Source organism: Loxodonta africana, chromosome 1 (assembly GCF_030014295.1).
Source record: "Loxodonta africana isolate mLoxAfr1 chromosome 1, mLoxAfr1.hap2, whole genome shotgun sequence".
Taxonomy (NCBI): Eukaryota; Metazoa; Chordata; class Mammalia; order Proboscidea; family Elephantidae; genus Loxodonta; species Loxodonta africana.
Genome location: NC_087342.1, coordinates 78,671,107 through 78,683,932, shown reverse-complemented (window position 1 = coordinate 78,683,932; position 12,826 = coordinate 78,671,107). Strand labels below are relative to the sequence as shown.

Genomic DNA, 12,826 nt, shown 5'->3' with positions numbered 1-12,826 from the left:
GTATACAGCATGTGTCTGTAGATGAGAGGGTCTCTGCACAGAGGTAGAGAGAGCTCTGAAGAGGGTCCATTGTAATTTGAAGATTCGGAGCTCATTAAAGGTGTTCATTGAAAACCAAGAGATAAGCTTTGCCTCTAAAGTGATCTTGAACTCTGGAGTTCATAGTGATTATCATTACCATCTTGGAATTTCTTAGAACACCTAAGAAGCAGCAACCTCCAGGTGAGATGACTTGTATCTCTTCTTTGCCAACTTCTACCCCAATAAGAATCCTCTCCATGTTCACAGGTATTCTACGAAAACCCCTGATAACTTGGGAGGACTCCATGTTTCTAACAGAACTTGCCTCCCACCTGACCCACAAGACAAGCTCATCAGTGCAATTGAATGTGAAAAAAGCAAAGAGAAGCAAAGGTCTCCTTGAAGGAGACCATTAAACAGACGTCAGACACCAAGATATGCAGCCACTTGAGTATGGGCAGAATGATAGAGCAGGGATTAATTTGGCTCTGAGTCTTGTAAAGCATAATTAGGTTAGTTTTGTGGTAACCGTGAAATTATTGGTTTATATTGTGGCTAGAGCAATCTGGATTCCAAATGTACCCTTGTAAGATCCTGATATAGAGGTATGCAGGGATGCATTCTTGCTAAATCAAGTTGTATTTGAAAGTCTCGAAAGTGTATTTTATGTATTATTTGTGAGAAGGTCCAATCTACTGTGTACAGCACTGTTTGAATACCCCCTCACAGGAGAGACTTTGTTAAGAATTCTTAAATTATAGGATTTTATGAGATACTAAATTTTAACTTAGTAGAAGAAACATATATATGCTCTCTGTATTTTATTCAGGAAATCCAAAACCTTCAAATTGTATGTATAACCCACGTAGGTCCTGGGAAGAATAGAAGTCAATCTGTTTTGGAAGGATCCTCAAAAGTGAGGGTATGGAATAAAGATAAAGAGTTACATATTATGTTCTAAATTTTACACAGTACATTTTCATAATGCTCTCCTTTGATTTTTACAAAAGCTTTTTAATATAGTTATTAACAACAATAAAAACCAAACCCATTGCCTTCAAGTAGATTCCAAATCCCAGCAACCCTATAGGACAGAGTATAACAGCTTCATAGGATGTCCAAGGAGTGGCTTGTGGATTGGAACTGCTGAGCTTTTGATTAGCAGCCAATCTCTTTACCACTGAGTCAAAAGGGTGCCAATATAGTCATAATTGGTCCTGTTTTACAGGTATGGAAAGGATATGCATTTTGCCATATTTCACTAATTTATTAGTGGATGGGGTTAAGACACAAACCAAGATTTTATGCCTGCAAATCTTGAGTTCTTTCTGTATAACTTCATACCGCTTCTTTCCCTCTCTCTTTCATACCTGCACACATTTAGTATTTCCCTCTTGTGTTAGGCCCTATATCTGTCATATGACAAAACCATAAATGCAATTAGACAGTGACTAACTCTAGCATGATTTTCATCAGTTATGGAGTTTTGCTCACAATCTTTCTTAGTTTAGGCCCCCATTTTAGGAACTCAGTAGTTATTGGTTTAATGATATTCTGGCATCCTTGTAGGATCTTCGGCAGATTAACCATAAACGTTACATCATATGTTAGTTTCTAGAATTAAATCAGATAGCTCCTATCATTCTTGCAAATTGGAATAGGAAGAGACCAAAAAAAAAGAAGAAAAGTAAAAATGAAGGGCCTGGAATTGATGGAGAAGATAAGGTCTCCACACAAAATAAAGCGAAAGATTCCAAGTTCTTTGCAGTTACAGTAAGATTCATTAATATCTTGAAGAAAAAAAATAAACACCCATTGAAATCTTGAAAAATCATTACAAAAAAGTAATAAAGTGAGAAGATGGGATGATGATCATTAGTGGGTACACAGATTTGCTCCCTTGTCTTTTTAAGCTCAGCCCATTTTAGATATCCAAAGCCTTTTTAATGTTAATTATTGATTTGCAAAAGAAGAAACTTCTCCTATATCATTTCTCCCTTTCAGCAACATTTCAGGAATTAGTCACTGGAAGTTAATTCAAGAATCTTCTACATACTGCACAATAAGAAATAAACAACCAGGAAGGGACTCGACCATTCAGTCCTCTAATTCCAAAATCAGACACCTTATCCATTAGGCCACTTGGCCAATTCTGTGAGGACACTGCAGAAGCATGTAAGTCAAAGTGTTGATAACGGAATATTAGGTTTCTGTTGTTAAATTTTTAACTTTGCAATTGGAGGATATATTAACAACATTCAAAAAAAGAATCAACTATCATCTGAAACCTCTGAAAACAATTACTTAGAATTAGTAAGCTCAGACAGACAGTGAGATGATCAGAAGTGACAGTTCTTCAAGTTACTTATGACGATGATTCATTTGGGCGGAGAATCATGATCGGAGAGATAAACACTGCAATGAAGGGGTGCAAATGACAGCATGAAGAGAGGGTGGTTGGTATGTTCAGACCTTTTCTGTCTCAAAGATAATACAGCTTAGTTTCAGGGAGAAAGGTTTGGAAGTTCAAACAAGAGTTCCTTTTGTCAGAAATGCCTACTTTTAACATTGGGAAAATATTTTATTACAATCCATTTATAACATAGGTTTTAACAATTTGATCCTCCACGAACAAGTAGAAGAATCACCTGTTATGGTGGTTGAATGAGGTAGTGTGTCCCAAACCTCCCTGGGAGAGTTGTCCTGATGTGAGAGGTGCAGGCTGGTGACTTCCAAGCTACTTCAAATGGAAAGGAGAGGGGCAAAATGGTTTGGAGGGACACTTGTCTCATTGAAATGCTAACTAGCCCCAAGTTATTTTGCCTAAAAGTTGTTCCTTAGTTTCCTTGCAGACTAGACTGATCCACAAAACAATTCAAGGTAATTTTGTGTGGCTCACCCCCAACTCTGCCTTATATATTGGTAGGGTAGGAGAGAATAGTAATACACAAATTCCTAAAGGTAAGAGCTCATGCATTCTCTCAGTTTTCATGTAATCTTGGTTTCTTGGAAGTGTCAAGTTATTTGGAAGAAATAAACAATAGTCTTTTCCCATTCCCTGCCCTGCCTTTCCTCCCCAGAGAGGTTAATCTTTTTTCACTCCAAATTTCCCCATGTGCTCCCAAATTTCTTGTACAGTATTTCTCCACATTTAAGTCAGAACTCAAAACTATCTTAGGTCGTATTCTGGATGGTATGTCGTAATGTGCGCTAATTCATCAAGATAATTATTGTTTTCCTTAAAATTTTTTTTTTGAAAGTGAGCAACAAACAGTATTCAAGACATGAAGACCTGAAGGAGGAAGAGAAAAAGGAGACCATAGAGAAGAAGTAAGAGGAAAAGGAGAAATAAAATGAAAAGAAGGAGGAGTGGGTCACAGATGGCGGGGAAGTTGCATCATGAAGAAAAGCACTGTGGAGATGTAGAAGACTAAACTCATGCATCTGTGCTTGCCCACCATTGTGGAACATTCTCAACCATCTTCAATTTTTCTCTCCTTCATCTCTTTTTTCCTCTGTCTGCCACGGCTGCAAGAAAGATGTACAAGAAAATGCAGAGGGAAAGGAAGAATAGCATGAGTGTTGCTTGGAGAAAAATAGAAGCAGGTGGCTAACTAAGAAAAAAATAACACTGGACACTCGGCAAAAATGAAGCCCTCTGGGTGTAGGAATGTGATCTGAAAGCCAGCAGCGCATTGTCTAGGCAACCGAGTCTGTTTCAGAAAGTTTAAAGAGACAGAAGATAAGACAGAAGGAAGGGACATTCTCCTAGAGATTATAACATCTGTTTGAAACATTATCTTCTTGGAAAACAGGAGCATTAACAGGGAAGCTATTTGGGAACCAGGACATGAAACGTAAAAGCAATTGGCCTACATAAAACCCATATTCGGTACTCAAGAAAACATGGAAGCGGGAGCCTGAGTAGCTCATTTAACAGAGCATCAGACTTCTAATCCGAAGGTTGAGGGTTCAAGTCCCTGCTCAGGCGTTTTCCTCCTTTTACCCTCCTTATCTGTCTTAGAACGCTATTGACATTCTGCTTTCTTGTAGAGAAAACCACCCCGACATTTACTATAGGCTTCTTCATTCTTCTCTTCGTGATTTGCTCAACAAGAATCTGAATAAAGTAAGGAGAATAGAGAAAGGGCAAAGTGTTAAGTGCTTAACTACTAGCCAGAAGTTGGTGGTTTGAACCCACCCAGAGGTGCCTCAGAGGACAGGCCTGGTAATCTGCTCCTGAAAGGTGAAAACCTTGAAAACACTGTGGAGCAGTTCTACAGTGCCCACAAGGGGTCAGTAAAAGTCGAAGCAGCCCAATCCTTCCAAATGAAGTGAAGGTTTCTAAATACAAACTTCGCTCTTCCTGTCCCTCAATTTTTGTAACTTAGATTTTTCGTTCGAATGCCCTGAGGGTTTCTAACAAAGGCATTCCATTAAGAGACTCAAACAGCCAAGTATGCATCACTTGTACTCACAGCAAGTAGTCATTTGGAGAGGAGGGAAGGGAAAGGAGAAGAGAAGGCTGGGGGGGGGGGGTGGGAGTTGAATGCAGCTACAGAGTCTCCCTTAGAACCGTCGCTCCCTTAAAATCCCACAATGCCAATGTCTAGGGTTGTAAGGACTCTAATCTTATAACCTGAAGTGTAGAGCTTCTTGGGGGAAAGGGGAAACGAAGTGGAGCGGGCTGGCCACACGAGGTCCCTGATCCAGGTACAGTCCTCCTAAGCCGAAGAGCCTTATGGCTCCAGCAAACCACTACTGTACCCTCTACTCACCCAAGGTCTGGTTTCAAGCGCAGTGTGTCATGGAATCGCAAAGAAAGTAAAGTCTTCTCGTCTCTAACCCGACCCTTGCACCCTGCCGTTGACACCCCCGCCCCTCGGCCCCCTCTCACCCCTCCACTCGGTGCATTCCTGTTCCCCCCACACCCACCCACCCAGGACGCTCAGAGGGCCTGGCCTGCTGGCAGTGAACCTAAATGTAGCTCTGCGCCCCAGAAGATTCTGCGTGGGATTGTAAAAGGGCCGCGGGACTCAGGGTGAAACAGCAAGTCTAGCTGTGAAACTGAGCGCAGCTCTGCCCTCCAGAAGGTCCCGCGTGGGACTGTAGCAGGGCAGTAGGTGTCAGGGTGATACAGCAGGGTCCGTGGGTCCCTAGGACTCTCTATGACTGAAACTCCTGAGAGGATGAGTTGGGGAGGGGCCGGGCAAGAGAGGGGAGACTCAGGGACCTGGCCCAAACCGCCTTGGTGAGGTGAGAGCATGCAGGACGCGTGCTCTCTAATGGATGTTATTCTTTGACTATTTTTACACTTTATGATATCCGGGTATCATAAAGAGAAAGCAAAAGAGGTGAAACTTAGGTTTCCATCGTCCCTGCTTGATGGACCAAAAATCCAACTCGTTGCCGCCGAAAAAGTGTAAAAGTCTCATCCCTGACTTTACCACAACCTTTCCAGTCACCCAGTTCCTCCTTGCACAGCAAGCATAGTTTCTTGGGTATCCTTTCATGCCTATTATTTCCTCCACTTTTTATACAAATAAGGAAATTGCAAATACCTTTCACTGCATCTCGGTTTTTTCACTTCATGCATGTTTTAGTGATCTCCAAATCAATACAAAAAGAGCTTCCTTCTTTGCTTGGCAGCAAAGAATTCCAGTGTATATATCTTGCCCATACAAATAATGCTGCAATAGGTAATATCCCTATCTGACATTTCAAATGGGTGTGAATACTTTCTATACATGGAATTGTTGAAGAAGTGTGTGTGATGTGCCATGGTAATTCTGATGAATCTTGCCTCATATACATTCCCACCAGCATGCCACAATGGTCTGGCTTCCTACACTACTGCAACCACTTTGTATTATAATACAATAATAACAAACTCATTGCCTTCTAGTGGATTGATTCTGACTCATGGTGACCACATGTGTTACAGAGTAGAACTGCTCCACAGGGTTTTCTTGGCTGTAATCTTCACAGAAACAGATTTTAGGCCTTTCTTCTGCAGTGCCATTGTGTGGGTTTGAACCAGCAACCTTTGAGCAAACCTTACTGGCTACATAGGCACCTTTATATAGTAGGCCTTGAGTAAATGACACACTCAGATATTAACGTAGAATAAACAGCACTATTTGACCACCCGATCATATTTAGTCCAATGGAGCCACCCATAATTTGGAATAGCTATTTAGGTCCCCACTTATAATTGATGCAGCAAAATAAAAACTTCAGATATGGAAGAAAACATTTTTATAAATGAAAATACGATAGAGGTGGCAACTCAAATCAATAGAAATGGATGGATTATTTCATAAATGGTGTTGGGCTAACTGGGTAGACATCTAGGAAAATAAGAGCTTAGATTAACATATCACCCAAGATACTAAATTCAAATGGATATAAAATTTTAAAGTAAAAAATAAAACCAAGTAGAATTGCTGAAACTGCTAAAACAGAAAGTTTGTATAACTTTGGGGTAGAAAACAATTTTTACACAAAACTTAGAAACAGTGAAAGCTTGACATAACTCACTGCGTTAATAAAATTCTTTCTGGATATACTTACATTCTCTTTATTAAAAAACAAAACCCATCCACCTACAGTCACTTGATTTTTGACAAAAGACCAATGTCTATTAAATGAGGAAAAGACAGCCTTTTTAATTAATTATGCTGGCAAAACTGGATATCCATTTGTAAAAAAAATGAAAGAAGACCCATACCTTACACCATGCACAAAAACTAATTCAAACGGATGGAAGATCTAAATACAATACCAAAAAATTATAAAGATCATGGAAGAGAAAATATGGTTAACACTAGGGGCTCTAATATACACCATAAATAGGATACAAACCATTATTAACAATACACGAACACCAGAAGATAAGCTAGATAACTGGAATCTTCTATAAATTAAACACTTAGGTTCACCAAAAAACTTTACCAAAAAAGTAAAAAGAGATCTTACAGGCTGGGAAAAAAGTTTTGGCTATGGCACACCCAACAAAGTTCAAGTCTCTAAAATCTATAGGAAAATCCAACACCTCTACAACAAAAAGGCAAATAATCCAGTTAAAAAATGGGCAAAGGATATGAACAGACACTTCACCAAAGAAGACATTCAGGCAGCTAACAGTCACACAGGGAAATGCTTGTGATCACCAGCCGTTAGAGAAATGCAAACCAAAACTACAGTGAGATACCATCTCACCCCAACATTATTGGCATGAATCAAAAAAACAGAAAATAACAAATGTTGCAGAGGCTTCAGGAAGATTGGAACTCTAATTTACTGCTGGTGGGAATGCAAAATGGTACAACCATTTTGGAAACAATATTGTCATTCCTTAAAAAGCTAGAAATACAAATGCCATATGATCCAGCAATCCCACTCCTAGTAATATATCCTAGAGAAATAAGAGCCCTCACATGAATAGACATACATATGCACACCCATGTTCATTGCAGCATTATTTACAATAACAAAAATATGGAAACAACCTCGGTGCCCATCAACAGATGAATAGATGAAGTAGGGTATATACACACAATGGAATACTATACAACAATAAAGAACAATGATGACTCTGCAAAACATCTCACAACATGGATGAATCTGGAGAGCATTATACTGAGTGAAATAAGTCAATCACAAAAGGGCAAATATTCTATGAGACCACTATTATAAAAACTAATGAAAAAGTTCCCACACAGAAAGAAAGAATCTTTGATGGTTACAAGGGAGGGGAGTGGTGGGGAGGGAAAAACACTAACTAGACAATTGATAAGCAGTAACTTTGGTGAAGGGTAAGACAGCACACAATACTGGGGAAGTCAACACAACTTGACCAAGGCAAAGTCATAGTAAATTCACAGACACATCCATATTCCTTGAGGGATCGAAGTACTGGGCTAAGGGCTGGGATTCATGGTCTCTGGAGACATCTATCTTGATTGGCATAACATAGTTTATAAAGAAAATGTTCTAGATCCTATTTTAGTGAGTAGCATCTAGGGTAGTAAAATCTTGTGACTAGCGATCTAAGATATGTCTACTGGTCCCATCCTATCTGCAGCAATGGAGAATGAAGAAAACCGTAGACACAAGGGAAAGACTAATTGAAAGGACTCATGGGCCACACTACTGCAGCCTCCAGCCAACTGAGTCCAGCACAACAAGACTGTGCCTGGATACCACCACCGACTGGTCTGACATAGACTGGAGAAACCCCGAGAATATGGCCCCCAGACACCTTTTAACTCAGTACTAAAGTCACTCCTGAGGCTCACCGTTTAGCCAAAGATTAAACAGGCCTATACACACAGGCGTCTCTCCGTTTGTCGTACTGTGGGGGCTTTCATGTTGCTGTGATGCTGGAAGCTATGCCACCGGTATTCAAATAGCAGCAGGGTCACCCATGGTGGCCAGGTTTCAGCAGAGCTTTGAGACTAAGACAGACTAGGAAGAAGGACCTGGCAGATTACTTCTGAAAAAAAAATCAGCCAGTGAAGACTGTATGAATAGCAGCAGAACACTGTCTGATACAGTGCTGGTAGATGAGCCCCTCACATTTGGGAGGCACTCAAATGATGACTGCAGAAGGGTTGCCTCCTCAATGTAGAGTCGACCTTAATGATGTGAATGGAGTCAAGCTTTTGGGATCTTCATCTGCTAATGTGGTACACCTCAAAATGAGAAGAAACAGCTGCAAACATCCATTAAAACCAGAACATTGAATGTGAAAAGTATAACCCAAACCAAAAGAATAAATCTAGGAAAATTGGAAATTGTCAAAAATAAAATGGAACACATAAAGATCAATAGCCTAGGCATTAATGAGCTGAATTGGAATGGTATTGTCCAATTTAAGTACACAAACATATGGTCTACTATGTCAGCAATGACAAATTGAAGAGGAATGGCGTTGTGTTAATCATCAAAAAGAACTTTTCAAGATCTATTCTGAGTACAATACTGGATAATATTCCTATGCAAAAAGGAAGGCCAGTAAATATGACTATTATTCAAATTTACTCACCAACCACTAAGGCCAAAGATAAAGAAATTAAAGATTTTTACCAACTTCTGCAGTCTGAAATTGATAAATCAGGATGCATTGATAATTATTGGTGATTGGCATGCAAAAGTTGGAAACAGAAGAATCGATAGTTGGAAAATATGGCCTTGGTGATAGAAAAGATGCTGGAGATCACATGATAGGATTTTGCAAGACCAATGACTTCTTCATTGCAAATACCTTTTTCAACAACATAAACAAATACACACGTGGACCTCACTGGGTGGAACACACAGGAATCCAACAGACTACATTTGTGGAAAGAGACTATGGAGGAACTCAATGCCATCAGTCAGAACAAGGTCAGGGGCCAACTGGGGAGCAGATCGTCAATTGCTCATATGCAAGTTCAAGTTGAAGCTGAAGAATATTAGAACAACTCCAGGAGAGCGGAAGTATGACACAGAGTATATCCCACCTGAATTTGGAGACCATCTCAAGAATAGATTTAACACACTGAACACTAAATGACCAAAGACCAGTCAAGTTGTGGAATGACGTCAAGGACGTCATACCTGAAGAAAGCACGAGGACATTAAAAAGAAAGAAAGACCAAAATGGTTGTTAGAAGAGACTCTCAAACTTACTCTTGAACATAAAGTAGCTAAAGCAAATGGAAGAAATGATGAAGTAAAAGAGCTGAACAGATTTCAAAGGTCAGCTGGAGAAGACAAAGTAAGGTATTACCACAAGTGCAAAGACCTAGAGTTAGAAAACCAAAAGGGAAAAACACGCTGGGCATTTCTCAAGCTGTAAGAACTGGAGAAAAAATTCAGCCTTCGAGTTGCAATATTGAAGGATTCTATAGTCAAAATGGAGCCCTGGTGGCGTAGTGGTTAGGAGATAAAGCCGCTAACCAAAAGGTCAGCAGTGCAAATCCACCAGATGCTCCTTGGAAACCCTATGGGGCAGTTCTACTCTGTCCTATAGGGTCGCTATGAGTTGGAATGGACTCTACAGCAGCGGGTTTTTCTTTCTTTATGGGCAAAATACTGAAGGACACAGGAAGCATCGAAAGAAGGTGGAAGGAATACCCAGCCTCACTGTACCGAAAAGAATGGGTCGATGTTCAGTCATTACAAGAAGTAGCATATAATCAAGAACTGATGATACTGAAGGAAGCAGTCCACGATGCACTGAAGGCATTGCTGAAAAACAAGGCTGCAGGAATTGACAAAATACCAATTGAGGTGTTTCAGCAAATGGATACAGCACTGGAAGTGCTCACTTGTCTATTCCAAGAAATTTGGAAGACAGCTACCTAGCCAACTACCTGGAAGAGATCCATACTTATGCCCATGCCAAATAAAGGCCATCCAAAAGAATGTGAAATTATCACACAATATCATTAATATCACACACAAGAAAAATTTTGCTGAAGATCATTCAAAAATCGTTGCACCCCTACACTGACAGAAAAATGCCAGAAATTCAAGCCAGATTCAGAAGAGGACGTGGAATGAGGGATATTATTGCTGATATCAGAAGGATCCTGGCTGAAAGTAGAGTATACCAAAAAGATGTTTACCTGTGTTTTACTGACTTTGGAAAGCCGTTCAACTGTGTGGGTCATAACAAATTATGACTAGCATTGGGAAGAACGGGAATTCCAGAACACTTAATTGTGCTCACAAGGAACCTGTACATAGATCAATAGGCAGTCTTTCAAACAGAAAAAGCGGATACTTCGTATTTTAAAGTCAGGAAGGGTGTGTGGCAGGGTTGTATCTTTCACCATATTTATTCAATCTGTACGTTAAACAAATAACCCAAGAAACTGGACTATATGAAAAATACAGCATGAGGAGTGGAAGAAGACTCATTAACAAACTGCAATACACAGATAACACAACCTTGCTTCCTGAAAGTGAAGAGGACTTGAGGCACTTACTGATGAAGGTAAAAGACCACAGTTTTCAGTATGGATTACACCTCAACATAAAGAAAACAGAAATCCTCACGACTGGACCAATAAGCAACATCGTGATAAATGCAGAAAAGATTGAAGTCATCAAGGATTTCATATTGCTTGGATCCATAATCAACGCCCAAGGAGGCAGCAGTCAAGAAATCAAATGACTCATTGTATTGGGCAAATACCCTGCAAAAGACCTCTTTAAAACCTTAAAAAGGAAATATGTCACTTTACGGTCTAAGGTGGGCCTGACCCAAGCCATGGTGTTTTCAATCGTCTCATATGCATGGGGAAATTGGGCAATGAATAAGAAAAACCAAAATAGAAGTTGTGGTTTTGGCAAAGAATATTGACTAAATATTGGCAAACAATCTGTCTTGGAAGAAGTACAGCCAGAATGCTCCTTAGAATGGAGGATGTCGAGACTTCATCTCACATACTTTGGAAATGTTATCAGGAGGAACCAGTCCCTGGAGAAGGAAGAAATACCAGTCTTAGATATAAAGAATAAACAGAAATGACAGTAGTCTGATTTTCCTTATAACTCTGTAATAGGCCTCAAACTACTGTGAAACCAAAACACGGTGCGGTGGATTCCAACTCACGGTGACATGCCATGCACCGAAATGTTACCAAGTAGCGTTTAACCACTGCTGTTAGGAAGAAAAATAGCTTCTTTGGGTTACCAGCCTCAGGCGACTACCCCAAATGACAACTGCAAACGCTGTTTTTAGAAGGACTCAATTTATAATAGAACTGGCAGCGGTGGGATTCGAACCCACGCCTCTATAGAGACTGGAGCCTAAATCCAGCGCCTTAGACCGCTCGGCCACGCTACCTCTCATGTTAGGCCAAAAAAAAAAAAACCAAACCCAGTGCCATCGAGTCGCATGCTAAAAGCTTTTAAATCCCAATATTTTCAAAGAAAAAAGGCTGTTTTCCAAAACACTGATACATAACAACTAAAATTTATTAGGAACTTATTATGTGGTATGCACTGTCCTTACATTTACTGTCATTCAATCCTCCTGCCTCAAAAGATAGGTACTTTTAATATGATCTCCATTTGCCTGATGGATAATATAAGGTACAGAGATGATAAGTAACTTGCTGAATGTCACCCAGCAAAAAGTGATATTTAACGCAGAGTGGAAAACTTCACTCTGTTGATGTTTATTTACTCAAGGGTAAAATCCTGAAATAATTTTGATCAAGGTTATTGTGACAAATTCAGAGCAACAGCAACCTTATGTATTATGTAGCATCAAATCCTTTTGGGGAATGGAGGTATATAGTACATAAAAAGCTAATGCTTCAGAAATTTCACTGAGGCTTGAAATCATTTGAATTGAGAGTTTTGCTAAAAAAGATGTTTGTGTAACTGCTTTAGAGCAGTGGGCAGTGTGTCAGTCTCATAATCGGAAGGTCCTGAGTTTGAACCTCAGAGAGAGCACACAGGCTTTTTATCTCTTCTACATACACTCACTTGAAAAAGAAACTTGGGAGTAGGGAAAATCATTCCACTTATCAAGTTTTTGAGTATGACATGCAGATTCCAGAACTAACTCCCATTCAATTTCATGTGATGCTATTATAAGTGGACCTGTACAAACTGTGATTTTTTTTTTAACACTCTGTCAAGAAATCCTTCAAGAATTTTATCAGTCTCCCTTGGCAACAAGATAGCTCTTCGGTACACTGACTACAGTCCACCCTAATACCAAACTCTGGATTAGTTACCTATTGCTACTGTGGCAAATTACCACAAATTATTAATGGCTTAAAAAAAAAAAAAAACCCAC

The 12,826-nt window shown here is 39.8% G+C and overlaps 1 non-coding gene and 1 pseudogene across 1 annotated transcript; both read right to left on the bottom strand.

Moving 5' to 3' along the window:
* The window catches only part of LOC100660430 (etoposide-induced protein 2.4 homolog), a 253,196-nt pseudogene that overhangs the window by 77,221 nt on the left and 163,149 nt on the right, over nucleotides 1–12,826 (bottom strand).
* TRNAL-UAG (transfer RNA leucine (anticodon UAG)) lies at nucleotides 11,782–11,863 on the bottom strand. The gene has a single exon. It is a non-coding gene; the product is annotated as a tRNA-Leu (tRNA).